We start from the raw sequence: 21,259 nt of genomic DNA, 5'->3' as shown, positions 1-21,259 counted from the left end.
TAGGTAATCCCAGACCACCCAGGTTTCCAAGCTATTATCATGAAAGAGAAATTGGTCAGCAAGCACTGTCAAAAGAGAGATTTGGCCCTGGCTGGCCGGTTTAGTGGGTAGAATGTTGGCCCGGTGTGTGGACATCCCAGATTTGGTCCCTAGACAGTGCACACAGGATAATTGACAATCTGATTTTCTCCCCCTCTCTCTCACCCTTATCTTCCTCTTCCCTTCCCATAGCCAGTGTATTGATTGACTCAAACATCTGCCCTGAGCCTCAGGTGCTAAAAATAGCTCAGTTGATTTGAATATCAGCCCCAGACAGGGGTTGCCTGGTGGATCCCAGTCAGGGCAAATGCAAGAGTCTATCTTCCCTCCTTTCACTTAAAAAAAAAGTGAGATTTAATAACTTCGTCCTACAAATAGACATAGTGTTTAGATTTCTTTGGAGGCACTTAAAACTGTAGTCTTCCTTCTACCCTCCAGCACTGTATCCTGGTTAAACTTTCAGCCATGGCATGAGTGTCTTGAATCCCATTTTATCACTCTTCCAATTTATACCTCTTCTTTTACTGAGGTTATGCCAGAAACTTTAGCCTGTATAGCTAGGATAAATACGTCATCCTTCCTCATGTTAGTCCCTCAAAATGGAATAGTGCTTCTCACATAACCTATCAAAACTATCAGGTAAAACTGTTGCTTTCCTCTATACTGCCTAACGTATACCCTTCTCATTCTGACTGGTAGGCCTGAATTGGGTTGCAATTTTCTTAGCCTTATCAAGATTTAAGAACCAAATCCTAGGAGAGTCCAGTTTTCACACTTCTAGCTATGAAATTCAGTGATCATGTCACGACTGAAAGAATTCTTGCAACCTTGAGATGTTTATGTCTGATTATATTACTCATCAAGCAGAAAAATTTACTTTGCAAAACTATGTTTCCTGTGGATAGAGCACATCTGTCTTGTTTACTGGTATACCTTGAAAACCACTTAATAAAGCATGGCACATAATAAGTGTTCAATAAATATTTGATTAATTTGAATCAGTGTTAGAAGGCTGAATGAATGAATAAGTTACATGACTGTTGGCTGGACTATGCTGTTCTTTTCCCTCACCATACATACATTATTTCAAAGATAAGGATAACAACGCTAAACTACTCTTTAAAATCAGGGTTTTGTTAAATCACATCACACCAGTTTATCTCCTAGGACTCCTGGACCAAATACCTATAGAGAGATCTATAAGCTAGGAGACTTTTAGCCAGATTAGATAAAATATTATGGCCTCCTCTTCTGAGAATGTGAGTTTATGTGTAACAACATATTTATGGAAATGACATTCAATCACACGTTTGTTTAATCTCAGTTCTAATTGTTTTGTTTGTCTTTTTCCATTTAAAGTCCTCATCCATTTGCCCCAGCTTAATTTTCACTTTTAAAACCTGATGAGATTTTAGCTAAAAGTGGCATGGTCATAGGCCAGAGTATATATATCCATAAGAAACAGTATTACTAAGAATACAACTTGGGTTTTTACAATAGTGAATCAGAGTTTCAATGACTTAAAAGTTTTCTTAAAATGTGTACTATGTGCCTAAATTTTTTTTTTGACATTTATAAAGAAAGTTATTCTATGCCTGAGCTCTTTGGTTATCCGGCTACTAGAGAATATGATGCAGAGAACACTTACTACAAAGAAAATGTTCTTTTATAGCATCCTTTAGTATGCATTATAGCTGTAAATGAAACAGAAGCCAAGATTCCAAAATATATTAGTTTCCTAAAGTTATTACTCAACCATATTTGACACAAGGAGAAATGATAGGTGAAGTATACACAGTCCTTGTTAAACCCTGGGTTTAATGATTTTTTTTTCAGGACAGTCATATTAAAATGGGGTCATTAAAAATATACTGCCATTCCAGCAGCATAAAAAATGCATACAATAAGTTCACACAATGCATACCGATAATGACTCAACAAAATAAATGGCAAGATGAAACCAGCAGTGCTCACACTGTGTTTAAAATAACCTTTAGGCATTTGGGGATTTTTATTGGTAACAGTTTGGTGGCAAAATGTTCAGTGTAAAAGAACAGTTTAAAAGCTAATAGAAAAAATCTGGCATTAATAACGTGGTAGATTACAGTGAGGACAACAGTGAGGTTACTGCAGAGAGCAATGTATCTAGATAATTAAACTTAAACCATTTTGGTCCAACAGCAGTGCAAGATATGCCTGCTGGAAACATAAGAGGTCCCATATGCAAAGCTGATTCCGCAAATAAAAAGTTGGCTTCCCAGTGACACCAGTAGATTGAAATGGAGAGCTGAACAACATAAAGGGAACGAATTGCTATCATCCTTTTCTAGTTTTATTTTTCTTTAATTTCAAAATTATTATCATTTGAAGGTAAATACATTAATTCTTTCTTAATTTAATCTTTTTTTAGAGTTATGAACAAATAATGTAAATGTATTAAAAACTTTGGGGAGTCACACCACAAGGAGCTATAAATAGAATTAACCATAGTTTGAAATTAAAGTTTAAACCCTGGTGCAGTGACTTCTTCCAGATACCTGTGAAGAGCCCAGTAACAACTTTGAGTATCGGTTTGTCAGTATGCATGACAGTGAAGCAAATGATAATCATGATCTTGTGATGCAGGGTGATTAATTAATAGTGATTAGGTATTATCACATCTAAATGATTTTGTTGGCAGTCTTACATATATGTTTCTTAGAAGTCTACTGCTGTCTGAGATTGATTCTGACAACTACTATAAAAGAAAGGACAAAAAAAGAATTATAGGATTTTAATGACCAAACCATAACAGGAATGAATATGGCTTAAATCAATGCTCAGAATACTACCCCAGATGTTTAGATATTAATGTTAAAGACAGCTCTTAAAACCACTGCATTGATGATGTGCAAGAATAATGACTGTGGGGTCATCCTATTTATTTTATTACATTTGTTCTTTTAAACTGGTTTTTATTTAACTTTTTTTGTTTTGCTTTGTTTTTGCCTTTTTATTATTTTAACCTTGCCTAATACTAGATGAAAGACATACTGTGTTGAACACATTTTAAATTCTGGGAACCTAAATTCCAAGATGGCAGCAGAGTAGGCAGATGCACAGACTCCCAGCTCACACCACCAAACTGGATTACAAATTAATTTAGGAACAATCAGCATCAAAAACAAACTCTGGACTACAAGAACAGCTCTCAAAAACCAAAGAGCAAAGAAAAAGCTACACCGAGCCTGGTAGGGAGTGCTGAGGAGCAATGGGTCTCTCCTGCTTACAGGAACCGAGTGAAATAAGTAAATCAGAAAAAACTAAGAACTATATAATTCCATTCACAGGTGGGACATAAAAATGAGACTCAGAGACATGGACAAGAGTGTGGTGGTTACTAGTGGTACGGGGAGGAAAGAAGGAAAGGGAGGGGTGGGGAGAGGGGAGAGGCACAAAGAAAACCAGATAGAAGGTGATCGAAGACAATTTGACTTTGGGTGATGGGTATGCAACATAATCAAATGTCAAAGTAATCTGGAGATGTTTTCTCTGAACATATGTACCCTGATTTATCAATGTCACCCCATTAAAATTAATAAAAAATAAATAAAATAAAATAAACTCTGGGAACCTAGAACTTCATAGTTAAGGAAACAAAGAATACATATATTAATAAAATAAATATAAGGAATATATATAAATAAAATATATAAAATAAAAAATATATAAATTAAATAAAAATAACATATATATGTTTTAATAGGTAAATACAATTTATTCCTCAAAAAAATTAGTAATTGTTTAAGATCTAACTTCTCATATAAGCTATAAGGGTCATGAAAACCAGAAGGGGCTACTGCACTGCCTTTTTTAAGTTTTTTCAATTATAGTTTACATTCAATATTATTTTGCATTAGTTTCAGGTGTACAGCACAGTTATTAGACAATCATATACTTTACCCCAATATCCCAGTACCCACTGGCACCATACATAGTTATTATAATATTATAGACTATATTCCCTATGCTGTACTTCATATCTCCATAACAATTTTGTAACTACCAATCTATACTTCTTAATCCCTTCACCTTTTTCACCCAGCCTGCCAACCTCCAACCCTCTGGCAACCATCAGTCTGTTCTCTGTACCTGAGTCTTTTTCTGTTTAAGAGCAAGTATTTTGTGATTCAAGTTTTTTTTATTATTTATTTTTTACATTTTATTTATTCATTTTTTTAGAGATAGGAGACAGAGAGAGAGAGAGAGAGAGAGAGAGGAAAGAGATAGAAAGAACAGAGGGAGGAGCAGGAAGCATCAACTCCCCTATGTGTCTTGACAAGGCAAGCCTGGGGTTTCGAACCAGCGACCTCAGCGTTCCAGGTCGACGCTTTTACCCACTGTGCCACCACAGGTCAGGCATGATTCAAGTTTGTCTACATATGCTTCCAAAATCCTGAGTTCAAAAGTTGTCAGACTCAATAATTCCTCATAGCTGAAGATCACATGAAACTGTCCTTATGTGCTATGCACATTTAGTATTTCACTTAGTAATCACAATAGCCTTATGATGCTGCAGATGCCAAGTCCCTGTGAGCTGACAAAAAAATTAAAGCCTAGGTTACTCAGGAAATATGTTTACCTAGAAAGCAGAGGTCTTGAACACTAATAATCTGCATGGTTGAATTAAACACAGTCAGCTGTCAAGACATAAGGGAAAGTGTGAATTTAGGTAATCAGTCTGTGTTACATTTTTACAACATAGCTATGAAAAAATTTCAAATAGAGAAAGATGAAAACAGAATTCAAACTTTTGGACCCCAGATCCACTACAGCACCCCCACAACACACACAGTCATCAGCAAACCTGGACCACTCCAGGAGGAGGCAGAAGCTACGGCTTCACTTTAACATATGACCCTAAATTCAGATTTGTGATGTTAATTGTCAATACCTTTATACATAGAGTTACCAGCAAGAAAAAAAGTGTTTTGGATGCCTGGGTGTTATTTTCAAATAAACCAAGTTATTTTACATCCTAGAAGTTCTCTCCAAAGAACCAATAAACAGGAAAACAAAAAAAGAAGGAAGAGAAGGAGGGGAGGAGAAAGGGATGGAGGAAGGGACAGAGGAAGAACATCTCCCAGTCCCCTCTATGTTCCTGACCTTACAGCCACAGTCTTAGCACCATGGCCTCTGTAGATTCAATTCCACTGGAGTTTGCTTTTTAACGCAAGAGACTCAGGAAGTGTTACGCTTGTCGAAGATGGCAAAAATGGGTAAAGATCACATCTCGATACCATTTTCCTTTTTTATTCTTGTCCTCTGCCTTTGCTTTCTTAAAGCAAGAGCTATCTGAAGGAGGGGGGGGTAGGGGCAACTGCTAGATGGGAGAAGAAAAAAAAAGTAGTCTGACTGTAGCTTAGCTTTGTGAATTCAAGATGTGTGTGTGTTTGAAAAATGAAGGTGCATATGTTAGCGTAGCTCCAGGGCACCGGCTTCCCTAGTGTTAGCATAGCTGACACACTGACAGTTTATATGGAATTTATGTGCCTATTTCCTCTGCTTTTTATGGGAAAACATGTTGTTACCTTACAGCTGCCCACATCACATGCTGCCAATCCGCCTCTGAGCCACAGAGCACCTTGCTCAAGGAAACGTACATACATCAAGGGCTTATGTATTTTTTACAATGTTGTAAGGGGAAAATAATAAAATATGGGTTATTGTGTACACCATTCCATGGCTTAATTTTTTTTTATTTCACTGATTTAATTGACTGACCATTTTTATTGCCCTTTTCCCCCACCTCATCTTGCCATTTTAATTGTTTATGTGTTTGTGTACAATTGGATCACATCTGGAAGAGGGCGGGAGCTGTAACCACAACTTAAAAGCCAATTGTAGAGCTTTAAAAGTAAATAAAGCATTTAAGCTGCCACATCAGTGGGAAGATATATGCAGATGTAAACAGAAGGAAATGTACGTTTTTAAAGTAAAATGTTTCAAAATCGGCTCTTCTTTTCAATCACCTGCAGGAGCATTGGCTTTCTTGTGCTCTCTGGTGGGTAGAAGGCAAATACACAAGGAAACAGGGGTCTCATTCTGCCTCCTCCCATGGGCTACAAGGGCTCTACAAGGTGGGCGCAGGTGTCCTCACCTGAGCACACCTGAGCGGTACACCCTCTTGCCCACATTCCCAGGGCCTCCCATCAACCACACTGATAGCCTCCTTGTGGCATTGTCGCATTTCTTCCCATTCTTTCAATGAGAAGATAGGAGAAACAAATAGTTTATAGTAATTTATGTTTCTCAGAGTTATCAACACGAGGAAATATAACCTTATTATTATAAATCGATCTTTAACTGGGCAGTGAAGAAATATAATTTAACTAGAGAGAGAAAATGGGGACAGGTTCAAAAATCCAAAGCGTGGGAGGTACCTTACTTTTTGCAATACACAGAACTGGCTCTGGACCCCTCAAAAGGCAGAAAACAGAAAAATGATTCAGCATTCATCCTGTCGAGCTCCCCTCCAACTCATCTGTTCTATGTTTTGGGTTACCTCTGCTTACGGGCATATTACTAAGCGAAAAAAATGTGAGGGAGGTTTTCTCTTCAAGGAGAAAGATAAAAAGAAAATGTTTGTGGACTTAGCCTCTAATGGGTAGATTGGACACTGAATGATGTAAATTATTCTCTCACTTCTCTAGTGTGTGAGTGTGTGTGTATAGATACAGTTTAAACACCCCTGTTTGAAAATCTTGCTACAGTCAGTGCCCAGTAGGTTTTTATTTGGCCGATTCATTGAAGAAGTAGAGATTTCAGCTCCAGATAATGTACCTCTCTACCGGCCTACCTTTTGAAAGAGATACTGTCTCAAGAAAGAAAAGCCATCACCTAAGATGCTGGCACAAGAAGCAGCACCTCACAGTGGTGAGAGGCAGATGATCTGCTCCTGTTGAAATGTGCCCACTGATACTCCCTTTCCTCTCAGGGTGCCTAGCGAATTAGGACAAAATCAATGTCCTTTAGTGTTTGTTCTTCTTTCGGTAAAGCTCTACCCCCCAAAATGACATATCACCTTCCTTTCGTACTTTGAACCAAAACTAAGATAAGGCAAAACTAATTAGTGTGTGTGTGTGTGTGTGTGTGTGTGTGTGAAGAATAATCTGCAATAAGGTATTTTCTTGAATTAAGTTGTCCATTTTCTGAAATGCCTTTGTGTCCAGCCCACGCTGGCTTTGGCCCCCTCTAACTCCTAACGTGCCTCCACATGGCAGAAGCTCTCTTTAACCCTGCTCAGTGGTTGTCCTCAAAGTTAATATCAAGAAAAGTCAAGAACTCTAGGACAGTCAGCTGCAAATATATGTGATCTTATCATACGGAAGAAAAAATTGACTTGCTCTGTTGAGTTCTGGTGTGTGAAATTATGATCAGTGAAAGTGGCATGGGGTTTTAGTTCAGCCAAGGATGAAGAAAATCCTTCTAAAAAGCAGCTCTGAGTTACTTTTGGAATGGAATGAGATGCTTTAGGATACTGAGAATCAGAAGTAGATCTTGAAAGACCAGCAAGGGCGTAGGACACTCACAGGTAAGGGCTGGAGTAGTTAATAAAGCTGACTGGGGCAATCACTCCCTTTACCTGAAGGTCATGGACTCTATCATGGTGTCAGTCTAGAGTTAGATTCCTAAAGAAATAGCTCCAAATGAGGAGGCTTCATACTGATGTAGCTCATCGTACTGTTAGAGATAGCATTTACCAAATTCTAGGTCTGAATGAATGTCTCAGGTGGGAATAAATGCTAGGAGGACCCAATTACCTGCAGCACATAAGTCTTCATGATATCAGAGACAGAAGAGGTGGTATTTGTTCCCTCCTGCAGTTATTTAGATAATGTTTGGGATAAGTTCTCAGTTCGGTTTTATCTGTTATTGGTTTTAGGTTTCATGTATGCTTATCCTATTTATAAAAGCATTGTGTATGTCCTACACCTTACAGCTCTCTTAGCCTTGTTCCTAAGGGATTGAAAAATAGTCTGCATTTTTCTTGCCCTATAGTTGTTCCTCCAGACCAGGAATATATACAAGAAGAAATATGACAAATGTAATCTGGTCTCATGCCAACTGGCATTAATTTAAAGTGAAAAGCCAAAGAGATCAGGAAGTCTATGTACCAAAATTTGTACAGTCCGTGCCACCTGACAGTAACACAGAGAGAATGGGAAGCAACTTCAATTTCCTGCAATAAGGAATGCGATAAAGAGAACGCAGCTCAGGGCACGCATGTGTGCGTGCTGGAACTTCACTGAAGGCACACATTCTACAAACAACTCATTTCGCTAGATTGTTTCCTGAATTCCCTAAACTTAGCCTAAAAATGAAAACAATAAAAACACAAAGAGGCCAATCTGAATGGATTTCTAGGGAGTCTTTTATCCAACTTTCTCATTTACTGATGGAAAGCCCAAAGTCCAGGATGGGTGAAATGTCTGGTCCACAGTTGCCCCGTCTGTTAATGACAGAACCAGAACTTGGCAGCAATTCATTGATCTTTCTCCCATAACAGCCCTCAGGCAAGCCACTGATGGGTTTCCCAGTGGCTGGAGTGGATTGGTGGTTTAATCAAAGATCACTATTGAAGTTAATTTTGTACATCTATCATAGTGAATTATGGGTTTTACGAGATTGAGAGCCACACCTACAAAGTTGTTGCTTTTCATAGAATCCTAGTGTGCTTTTGTATGAAGCACGCTGTTTTTTTTGGTGAAGGGTGAGACATAATAAAAGGATTACTTATATAACAAAAACTGCTCACATTTATTGAACGCTTGCTCTGCTGATCTCAGTTGTGTTTTTATGTACTAACCTTAAGTGATCCTCAATACAGAAAAAGTATGTAATTAACATAACTATTCTGATTTACAGAGTGAGAAGACTGAGTCTTAGATATGTGCCCAGTGTCAGTTAGGAAAGACAAGTAGAATGACAGTCTAAGCCGTGTGGTCCCAGGAGCTGCTCTCTTAACTGCCAAGTTATATTGTTTCCCTGCAGAATCAGTGTACCATAGATGGTTGGTTACCTATGCTTTGTGATTTGAAAAGAGAAAAAAATAAGCCCCAGCGTGTGTTTTCTCTGTCTTTAGCAGTTCCTGAAATTTCTTCTGAATCTAGGTAGTGTTCTCAGAAGAACTTTATATATATAAAGTTTGAATATGTAACATTAAAAAGTGCTATTTAAGCTTATCAGCACTGCATACATGATTGTAAATATTGCCACTTTGGAAAACAGAGCTCTAAGAAAAAAAAAAAGAATTTCAATGTGTCTGGTTGTGGCACTAGAAAAATTTAGACTCTACGAAGACTTATCTTAGAAGGCCAGAATAAGATTAAATGATACTATTAAGAAGCTTCAGGAATTTAGGGGCAAAAAGAAGACACTGGAATTCTGAAGGGAAGAAAGCCAGAAAAACGAAAGAAAAAGAAAGGAATTTACCAACATATGCCTATATATACACACACAAATATGGGTATATTGCAGATGCAAATAATCTACCTCATAACATGTATGTATATATAACCTACAGCATTATTTAGTCTCCCGGACACAGTTGCTCAATGCTCAGAACTGAAGGTATAGAGCATGTCCACACCTCCTATTCATGTGGGTTGCTTATCTATTTTACTTTACAGTAAAATGTGGAAACAAGGGCTTGTCTCCCAGGTAAAGGATCTGCACTTTAAAAGTTCAGTGCACACTGCTACATCATCTGCCTATTCACCCTCTTCCTCTCGCCTTCATTTTCTTCTTGTCCATTGAATTCAAGAATTAGTCTGCATGCTCAGTTCCTTGTCACTTGCTGCTTAAGAAGCCTTAACAAAAACACCTTCTAATTTCCTAATTAGGAAGAAAGAGGGAGAGAAAGGAAAATAAGTGCAGTGTTGGAGAAGAGAGAGAGAAAAAGAAAAAACAACTCCCTATCTATATTGTGTCTTTGTTCATAGCTCTCCCTACCATGGGTGAGAGGAAGAGTGAGCAGAGTCTTAATGAAGCTGTTTATTCATTTATTTTCCAAAAGCAGAAAACTTTCTTCCTCAAACAACTTTAAGGACAATTAAAGCAATGATGAAATGTATTGATCAATTCCAAATTTTCTCACAGGAGTGATTAATTGCATTTTGGACTTCGAGAAATTTCAAAGGAGATTGTAAGAGAAGAGAGTCTTGATTTTGGGCTGTGTCTGGCTTATTTTATTGTTGCTTTTGTTGTTCCTTCTCCCTTCTCACTGTTATTAAAATTATAGCTCTGGACACACAAAGACAGGTAGAATGTGACCAGTGTTTAAGAGGTTTACAAAGATTTAAAGAATGACCCCCACTGTGTCACTGCACATCAGTAGACATTTTACAATGTGCTGGAGACACCCAGTCAATAATTTAGGAGAAAAAAAAATCAATATGTGAGTGCTACTTAAGCCCACAGCCAGAGTATCTTATGGACATGTTGGCGCTTTCTATAATGGCATGAAGTGATGTGATTAGAGTAACTTTTTTTTTATTTTGCTTCTTCTGAGTACTGCAATGGCATTTTTTCTTTTTTGACAGAGAGAGGAACATAGAGGGATAGACAGACAGGAAAGGAGAAAGATGAGAAGCATCAATTCTTCGTTGTGGCTCCTTAGTTTCCTTAGGAGTTCATTGACTGCTTTCTCATATGTGCCTTGATGGGGGGACTACAGCAGAGGAACTGACCCCTTGCTCAAGCCAGCAACCTTGGGCTCAAGCCAGTGCCTATGGGGTCATGTCTATGATCCCATGCTCAAGTCAGTGACCCTGCACTTAAGCTGGCGAGCCTGTGCTCAAGCTGGCAACCTCAGGGTTTTAAACCTGGATCCTATGCATCCCAGTTTGGCGCTCTATCCACTGTGCTACTGCCTGGTCAGGCTGCAATGGCATAATATAATTTTACATGACCAACATCTCAATCTTCTGCTGGTAACGCATCAGCTAGGTTTTAAAGCATGTGTTCCAAAGCAAGGGTTGTTAGTTTGGGGAGAGAAACAAGTTGAATCCAGAGGAAAGGATGGACTTATCTTCCCCTGGAACTGTGGCCCTTGTAGCACCGTTAGCTCTTTTCCCTGGCCTTATGTGAGTGTTAGGTCACATCCCCAAAGCAGGTGGACTCCAAGTGTGTAGGTAGCTAGGACCCTTCTCTGTATCATAAGAAGAGTGACTAACAATCAAGAGCTCTAATATGCTGGGCACTGTGCTAAGGCCTGATTGAATCCTCCTCACTAGCCCATGAAGGAGGTCCTGCTGTCCTACCACATGTAGGTAAAGATGCATAGGCTTAGAGGGCTTAGGTGACCGGCCTCAGTCAGACACATAGAAGCTTGAGTTTTCAACTGTGAGGAACTCTGAAGCCCATGCTCTCAAAAGCAAACTGTCTTGCTCTTTATGATCCCACCAAAATTGCAAATTGTTCCTTGTCACCCAACATCACATAGGTGAAATGCTATCTTGCCAATCTGTGAGATGATACCAAAGGGGGCAAAATGAAGAGGAGGTATCTGGCATTGGACATGAGGAGTTTAAATTCAGGTATACAAATTTACTGGCTCCATGATCATGAACGAGGTTCTGATCCTCACTGGGCCTCAACTTCCTCATCTATAAAACGGACACTTTCCTCATACAGTTGAGGTGGGAAAGTGACACAGCACATGAGAAAGCTTATCTTATGCTACTATGGGTCAACAGAATATGAGCTGTTGTCTCTGAGGAGGAAACCGAGGTCAAGAAATACGAAGTGGCCAGCCCAGAGTCACACTACTTGAGTTAGTTATGGCTTGTGCCAAGAATGCAAGTCTTTTCACATGCATTTATAAACCTTCTTTCTAAAGGCACACCAAAATTAAATTGAATTAATACCTATTAATCTTAAAGCTTTTTAGGTAAAAGGTGGATATTAATTTATTAGCACTGTGCTCAACACACTATACTTACTGTTATGAAGTAGCATACCTTAATTCCGCGGGTTATGTAGAGAAAACCAAGGCAGGATACAGAAGAAATTTTAGGAGGAGATTTATTAATAAGCCGGTTATACATGACTTACACAAAGTACAGCTAACCCAAATCGTGTAGCCTCCAATATAGCCCTGAGGCTAGTTATATAGACTTGATCACATACAGGTTGGGGGGAAAAGGAGGGGGATCATGACACAATAATTAATCATTAACAAGCTTACAACATTTGTCTATAGCAGCGGTTCTCAACCTGTGGGTCGCCACCCCGGCGGGGGTCGAACGACCAAAACACAGGGGTCACTTAAAGCCATCAGAAATACATATTTTATTTAAAAATGTATTGTATAATAAATATGTATTTTCCGATGGCTTTAGGCGACCCCTGTGTTTTGGTCGTTCGACCCCCGCTGGGGTGGCAACCCACAGGTTGAGAACCGCTGGTCTATAGGATCTATTAAAAGAAAAAACATGTCTACATATTAAAATTTACAAGGTAACACAATAGCGATAAATGTCATTTTACATATCAACACAGTAGCGATAAATGTCATTTTTACCTATCAAAGACATTCCCAAATCTTCTTTTTTTTATAATAATTTTACTTTTTTAATGGGGTGACATCAATAAATCAGGATACATATATTCAAAGATAACAAGTCCAGGTTATCTTGTCGTTCAATTATGTTGCATACCCATCACCCAAAGTCATATTGTCCTCTGTCACCTTCTATCTTGTTTTCTTTGTGCCCCTCCCCCTCCCACTTTCCCTCTCCCATTCCCCCCTCCCCCCCGTAACCACCACACTCTTATCAATGTCTCTTAGTTTCACTTTTATGTCCCACCTACGTATGGAATAATGCACTTCCTGGTTTTTTCTGATTTATTTCACTTCGTATCATGTTATCAAGATCCCACCATTTTGCTGTAAATGTTCCGATGTCATCATTTCTTATGGCTGAGTAATATTCCATAGTGTATATGTGCCACATCTTCTTTATCCAGTCATCTATTGATGGGATTTTTGGTTGTTTCCATGTCCTGGCCACTGTGAACAATGCTGCAATAAACATGGGGCTGCATGTGTCTTTATGTATCAATGTTTCTGAGTTTTTGGAGTATATACCCAGTAGAGGGATTGCTGGGTCATAAGGTAGTTCTATTTTCAGTTTTTTGAGGAACCATCATACTTTCTTCCATAATGGTTGTACTACTTTACATTCCCACCAACAGTGGATGAGGGTTCCTTTTTCTCCACAGCCTCTCCAACATTTGCTATTACCTGTCTTGCTAATAATAGCTAATCGAACAGGTGTGAGGTGGTATCTCATTGCCGTTTTGATTTGTATTTCTCTAATAGCTAAAGAAGATGAGCATCTTTTCATATATCTGTTGGCCATTTGTATTTCTTCCTGGGAGAAGTGTCTGTTCATATCCTCTTCCCATTTTTTTATTGGACTGTTTGTTTGTTTGTTGTTGAGTTTTATGAATTCTTTGTATATTTTGGATATTAGGCCCTTATCTGAGTTGTTGTTTGAAAATATCATTTCCCATTTAGTTGGCTTTCTGTTTATTTTGTTATCAGTTTCTCTTGCTGAGCAAAAACTTCTTAGTCTGATGTAGTCCCATTCATTAATTTTTGCCTTCACTTCTCTTGCCTGTGGAGTCAAATTCATAAAATGCTCTTTAAAACCCAGGTCCATGAGTTTAGTACCTATGTCTTCTTCTATGTACTTAATTGTTTCAGGTCTTATGTTTAGATCTTTGATCCATTTTGAGTTAATTTTGGTACAGGGGGACAAACTGTAGTCCAGTTTCATTCTTTTGCATGTGGCTTTCCAGTTTTCCCAGCACCATTTATTGAAGAGGCTTTCTTTTCTCCATTGTGTGTTGTTGGCCCCTTTATCAAAAATTATTTGACTATATATATGTGGTTTTATTTCTGGACTTTCTATTCTGTTCCATTGGTCTGAGTGTCTATTTTTCTGCCAATACCATGCTGTTTTGATTGTCGTGGCCCTATAATAGAGTTTGAAGTCAGGTATTGTAATGCCCCCAGCTTCATTCTTTTTCTTTAGGATTGCTTTGGCTATTCGGAGTTTTTTATAGTTCCATATAAATCTGATGATTTTTTGCTCTATTTCTTTAAAAAACGTCATTGGAAGTTTGATGGGAATTGCATTAAATTTGTATATTCCTTTGGGTAATATAGCCATCTTGATTATATTTATTCTTCCTAGCCAAGAACAAGGTATATTCTTCCATTTCATTATATCTTTTTCGATTTCCCTTAACAATGGTTTATAGTTTTCATTATATAAGTCCTTTACATTCTTTGTTATGTTTATTCCTAAGTATTTTATTTTTTTTGTTGCAATCGTGAAGGGGATTATTCTTTTGAGTTCGTTCTCAATTGTTTCATTGTTGGCATATAGAAAGGCTATTGACTTCTGTATGTTAATTTTGTATCCTGCGACCTTACTGTATTGGCTTATTGTTTCTAGTAGTCTTTTTGTGGATTCTTTGGGGTTTTCGATGTATAGGATCATATCATCTGCAAAAAGTGATACCTTTACTTCTTCTTTTCCGATATGACATTCCCAAATCTTCTAATGTTTAACTCTCATCCCTGTGCCACAGCAAAATGTTAGCTTAGGATAAGGAGAAAGGCCAAATGAAAATACCCTTCTAAAAGTGCTAGGACTAGCTTTTATTAGGAAACCTAATAAGCTAGTCCCCCTACTTGTTTAGTTTACAATTTTTTATACATATAAAGGATTTCAAAAAGGGATGATTATTAGAAAACATATAAAATGTTACAGAATGCAGGTTTTTCAGGCAAGGGGAGTGGCCTCATGATTCCTTTGTCTAGAGGTATATGTTACTCTCAGGACTCCAGGAGGGGAGGAAGAGTTAAAATCAGTGTAGGATATGCAAACATTGTCTCCTAAAGGATCTTATTGAAGGGGAAGAGGAAGTTCTTTGTTTTCTAGCAAGTAGTGGCCTCAGTCCTTCCAGAGAACTATAGTTAAACTATGATTAGTTACTAACTTTTGCCCCTTTAATCTCTTTTTCTGGGGTTTTCTTTTTTCTTTTCAGAAAGGAGGGGTAAGGGGCCTGACTCTTCCTTCTAAAATACTAATGTTAATTTTTGCAATTCTTCGGCACCTTATCACATTACATAATAAATATTAGGTATTATAGTTATGAACATTACTTTCAACTTTGTGGTGAAGACATTAATTGAGAAACAAGATTTTTACAAAACAATATATGATTATAACGTCAGACAAAGTTAAGAAAGTATGTTCAGTATTATGCTCAAATATGGAATAGTTCCTGACATCATTTAATCATGATGCCATGGGAAAAAAATAATTGTTCTCTTCTGTAAAAGAACTTACCGCCTGGACCGAGCCAGTTTTTAATCTGAGTATGTCTCATAACTCCAGTCAATGCAGATCTCCAATACTTTTCTTATCCTACACTAGCCAATGTATGTTCAAAAGTCCTCAAAGAGGCCCTGGCCGGTTGGCTCAGTGGTAGAACGTCGGCCTGGCGTGCAGAAGTCCCGGGTTCGATTCCCGGCCAGGGCACACAGGAGAAGCGCCCATCTGCTTCTCCACCCCTCCCCCTCTCCTTTCTCTCTGTCTCTCTCTTCCCCTCCCGCAGTGAGGCTCCATTGGAGCAAAGATGGCCCGGGCACTGGGGATGGCTCCTTGGCCTCTGCCCCAGGCGCTAGAGTGTCTCTGGTCGCAATAGAGCGACGCCCCAGATGGGCAGAGCATCGCCCCCTGGTGGGCAGAGCGTCGCCCCCTGGTGGGCGTGCAGGGTGGATCCTGGTCGGGCGCATGCCGGAGTCTGTCTGACTGTCTCTCCCCGTTTCCAGCTTCAGAAAAAAAAAAAATTAAATTAAAAAAAAAAGTCTTCAAAGAAATTCCAGTATTCTCACCTCTTTTCAGAACCGTGATTGCATCTCTGTTTGAATTCTGTTTCAAACTCTGGGAGAAGGTGCCAGCCCAGCAAGCTTTGGTTTCTACCAAAATGAACAGCTCTTTCAATGGTTCCCTGAGCCAAAGGCCACTTTTGGGAGCAACCTGCCAAATCATTCCAGAAAAAACATTCACTCACACTCCACCTGCCCCAGTTGGCATCATTGTTGTAAAACCAGGTCAGATGAGCAACATAAGTAGATACTGGGGTGTTCTATTAGGTGGGCAAGAAAATAGTGATTAGTCCTGCCATTTAGGGTAAAGGCGGTTTTCATTATTTTGCTGCGAGACGTTGGCACAGGCAGGGTATGGAGCTACAATGCGCTATTAGTCCTCTTTAAATTTTTGCTGCCACCTCCTCATGAAGTTCCCTAGGGTGACTTGAGTCTCCTTAGATCCTGCTCCTCACGTGGACCCCCAAACTGTAGATGGAGTTGAATTGTCACCTGGCAACTACCCTTTCTGATCTAGCTCATGGTGCACCTGAGCTCCAAATAACTGCTGAACTCGTGAAGCAGACACATGAGTCTAAACCAACTGGCCCGGCTCCTTTCTCTGCAGCAGGAAACTGTCCTCTCTCTCAGGGTGCACAAAACAAAAGCCGGTGTCAGGTGCATGGCTTCTCCCTAGATAGGAAATGGTCCTGTCGCTGGTGAAGCCAGTGACAGTCTCTCCCTAGAGTGGGGGACTTTTCCCACTTGTTTTCTTTCTTAATGTGTCCAGTTAAGCGGTTTCTCTGCCTTTTGAAAAGGACAGAAGAAGTCTGGGCCCAGGGAGCATCTCACCAGTGGTGCCTGCCAAGAACAGAAGGGCCAATTAGCAGGGTCTCCTCTCCGGATCTCTCTTCCTCGGCCCGACTTGCTGGGGACTCATAAATTACCCACGCTGAGGCAGATGCCGAGACCCTGGCACCTTCTCCAGTGCCCCTGACACCACACACTGAAGGCGAGCTCCCTCCGAAAGGACTTGCGGGACTTTCACTAAACCTGCCTCAGTGGGGAACAAGCAGTTAACTAGGTCACAAGCAGCTGGTGAAAACTCTAGATGGAGTGAGTCTGCCAGGGACCGGCTCTCTTAGAGAAAAAAATTTGTTCATCAGATAAGGAGGATGGTTTGGAGAAGCTAGAAAAGGGGCCTACAGGACTAAAAAGGAGAAGGAAGGAAGAGGAGGAGAAAAGGAGGGGAGAAGGGAGTGGGGAGGGAAGGAAGGAAAAGTTCTACACTTTAGCTGCCAGCCACTTCCCAAAATAAACATGTTTTGGGGATTTGGAGTATTAAAACCTAATTTCATATCAGTACCTGATTGTGCAAGAATCTAGATATATAAATTTACAAGAAGCCATCTTATGTGTTATCTTCTCTGATTACAGATGGATAACTTCTCTGTGATACTGGAAGATGAAATGTGTCTTACTTCATTTTAAGATGCTAATATAACACTGACCATAAACCAGATAAATGCAAGATTAAAAAAAAAGAAAACTATTAATGAAATTCACTTCTAAATATAGGTAGAGTATAAATAACCTAAGTTTAATATTAGCCAAAAAATGCTTAGTGAAATAAAAAGAAACTGTTTTCTAAATATGATACAGAGTATTTCAAACAATGCTAAAATATATATAATGGTAGCTGTTGTTACCAGCATTAAAAATATTTTTCTTTGAGATAAGAGTACAATAAAAGAAGAATAAAGGAATAGAAAAATTAAAAAGATGATGTGATTGTCCATTTAGAAAACCAATTTGAGAACTATTTAAAACAGCATTAAAAAGTACTAAATTTAATTGTTAAAACTATTAAAAATATATACCTTTCTTTTATATCCTATTATGCCACTAGAAAATTCAAGAAACAGTATGGCTTGCTCAGTGCCCCACACTCACCTGCCCTCTATTAAATGCTGGACTCTGCCTTCCTAAGATCTCAAACACAGGACCTTTTACTATGAATTCAATCCCTTTTCCAAACCACCAAACTGATATATTAGTCTATGTTTTCACATCTCAAGTAAGAATATGGACTAATTTTTTTTCAGTGTTCTTTGTAGCTTTCTAAATAAAAGCTTAGATTTCTTAGGATATAAACCTCAAATTCAAGATGCTTAAAAGCTAACTTCTCAGCTTCTCCCTCACCCTGTCCCTCTGCCTGTATTCTCTCTCAGGAAGAGACTCACGTTCTGCTCTGTGGCTCAGTCCTTGACCGAGGGACACCTGGGACTTCTTTCCATTCTACCCGGTTATGAAGCATGTGCTGCCAAGTCCACGTCTTTGCTACCCCACACCTGCTGCCTCCATTCTCACTTGGGCTACCTGTGCCAAGGCCCTCATTTCCCCTGGCAGGCACTGCTGAGAATGTCACTCACTGGCCTTCCTGCTGTGGGTTTGTGTCATTTTCTGTCCATGCTACACACTACAGCCAAGGTCTAATTCAAAAATACTCTCAACAAACTAACATGCACATAAATACAGTCATGAATCATCAGTTTATCACTTAAGGTCTGCAATCTTTGTCTCTGTTGGTACTCTTCCCTAGGCCCCACAAACTGCCCACTTTAGCCAAGGTGGACAGCTTGCGTTTCCGTCTCTTTTCCATCCCTTTATGCTCTGCCCACTCCCTCTGATGCCTTTCCTACTATCTTCCTCCACTCTTACAGGCACTGCTGAAACACCATGTCCTCCGAGAGAATTTTCCAGGGTCCCCAACTTCAAAAATTCCTCTCCACCCCTTTTATTCTGTTACGTGTTAGTTGCAACCATGTATAAGCCTGTTCTGTCTAGCACAGTAGCCACTAGTCACATGGTGCAATGGAGCACTTGTATTACTACTGATCCAAAGCAAGGATGACATTATTAAAAGTGTAAAATATCTCATTAGTAAGTTTTATATAAACTATATCAAAGTAATGAGATTTTGGACAATTTTTAAAAGTATTGGATTAAGTCAAATATATTATCAGAATTAACCTCACTTGTTTTTCTTTACTTGTTTAATGTGACTACTAGAAAAAATTAAAATTTTATATATAGATTACATACATAATAATAGACAGCATTGCTTCTTAACAGCTGGCATTTCCTATTGGATTTTCTTACTCTTCTCTTACTATTAATGTGCCAAGTCTCCCCAGTAAAGTAGGGAAAGAAGCAAGTCATCTTCTTGGTTCATTTTGTTTTTTTGGGTTTTCATTTATTTGTTTGTACTGCAATGCCACCATTTTAATGTATCAACTTATGTGCTATGTTTCCAGCACAAATGTAGAGAAATATTTTATAAATTTTCATATGGTTACATGTTTTCTGCATTAATTTTTGTTGTTTATTTTGAGTTGTGTTTTTGGAAGATCTTAGTATAGATCCAGACAATGTCTTGTTTTTTTTTTTTCTATTCAACTCAAAAATAGAGTTTGGCAAATATTTATTAAATCAGTATATAATTTTCTCTCTTTAATTTGTTAAAAGACTGAAGGAGTTATATTAAAATTTCCCACTACAATAATTTTTACCTTATACACTTTCTTTTTATTTTTATAGTAAAAAGATAATCATAAGGTAAATTGTATATTTTATAAAAATGATCTTCTTTGTCACACAAGATTAAGTCTCCCAGATTTCTAACATCTGATATTTTATAACAATTATTACTTTTTCCTTGTTTCCTCTTTTCTTCCTTCCTTCATTCCTTCCCTCCTTTTTTATCTCTCCTTCCTCCTTTGTTTTCTTATTTCTTTCAATATTTACTTTATATTTATCTTTTTGTACCTTCTGAATCTCCTTATTTAGGAATGTCTCTTGTCAAAGGTTGTTTTTTTTTCCTTATTTTTACTTATCTGAAATCTAATAAATCAGATACCTGTCTTATTAGCTGTACTGGCCAAATGGTTATGTTGAATTTACATCAGTCTTCTACTGTTATTCTTTGCTCTTGTTATACATCCTTGAGATGGCCTTGCTTTTCATCTTTGGCTAAATTAATTCTCTCTTACCTCCCATATCCTGACTCCTTTTCATAACTTAAGAAGTAAAAATTTAATTTTAAATTATACTTATAAATATTTTTAAGTTTTGAAAAAACATTAGTTCTTTTCATTACTACCAATTTGTTTTACTGATGATTATTACAATTTATCTAAATATATAGATGCATCAGGTTTACCAAAGATGTTTTGTAAAAACAAAAGTAAAGGAAAGCTTTTTCCCACCAGCTACCAAAAGTTATTAAAAAGTGCAATACATTGAAATATGTGGTTCTATTGTAGAATACAAGTCTGACCGGTGGGATGAGGAAAAAATTAAGAAACTGTCTCAGGAATTCAAGAAAATTTAGTAGATGAAAAAGTTAGCATTTCAAACCAGAGAAAATGATGGATTACTCAATGAATGATGTTGAGGAAGATAATTGTATATGTGGAAAATGTAAAGTTAAGTCTAGGCGCTATTCTAGGAGTATATCTCTCTTTTTTTTTTTTTTTTTTTTTTCTTCATTTTTCTGAAGCTGGAAACGGGGAGGCAGTCAGACAGATTCCTGCATGTGCCTGACCGGGATCCACCTGGTATGCCCACCAGGGGGCGATGCTCTGCCCATCCGGGGCGTCGCTCTGTTGCGACCAGAGACACTCTAGCGCCTGAGGCAGAGGCCAAGGAGCCATCCCCAGCGCCCGGGCCATCTTTGCTCCAATGGAGCCTCGGCTGTGGGAAGGGAAGAGAGAGACAGAGAGGAAGGAGAGGGGGAGGGGTGGAGAAGCAGATGGGCGCCTCTCCTGTGTGCCCTGGCCAGGAATCGAACCCAGGACTCCTGCACGCCAGCCGACGCTCTACCGCTGAGCCAACCGGCCAGGACCTAGGAGCATATCTCTTAATGGGAAAATACAAACTGACAAATAAGATAATTTGAGTCACTTCCAATAAAAGATAAAGGAATCAGTAGAAAGTGTTTTCTGGGGTAGGAATGATGAATTTTAATAGGATGATGTAAAAACTTTTGAAGGAGAAATATCTAGGAATCAGACATGTAAAATTTGGGGAAGCTCATTTTGTGCCAAGGGTTTAGCAACTGTAAAGGCCCTGGGGCAAAAATGGATCAGGGCACATACAAGAAATAACCAATGAGAACACAACTAAGGAGAACAATGAGTTGATGCTTCTCTCTTAATCTCTTCCTTTCTCCATCTCTAAAAAATATATTTCTGAAATTCTTCAAAACTGATACTTCTCTAAACCTGT

General features: G+C 38.6%; 1 pseudogene; it reads left to right on the top strand.

Moving 5' to 3' along the window:
- LOC136382882 (kinesin-like protein KIF11) overlaps window positions 1–16,967 on the top strand; it is a 41,376-nt pseudogene extending 24,409 nt beyond the window's left edge.
- The last annotated feature ends 4,292 nt before the right edge of the window (window positions 16,968–21,259 follow it).

This window comes from Saccopteryx leptura, chromosome 11, assembly GCF_036850995.1.
Source record: "Saccopteryx leptura isolate mSacLep1 chromosome 11, mSacLep1_pri_phased_curated, whole genome shotgun sequence".
Classification (NCBI taxonomy): domain Eukaryota; kingdom Metazoa; phylum Chordata; class Mammalia; order Chiroptera; family Emballonuridae; genus Saccopteryx; species Saccopteryx leptura.
The sequence above is the reverse complement of the archived record's forward strand: the minus strand, read 5'-3'. Positions and strand labels throughout refer to the sequence as shown.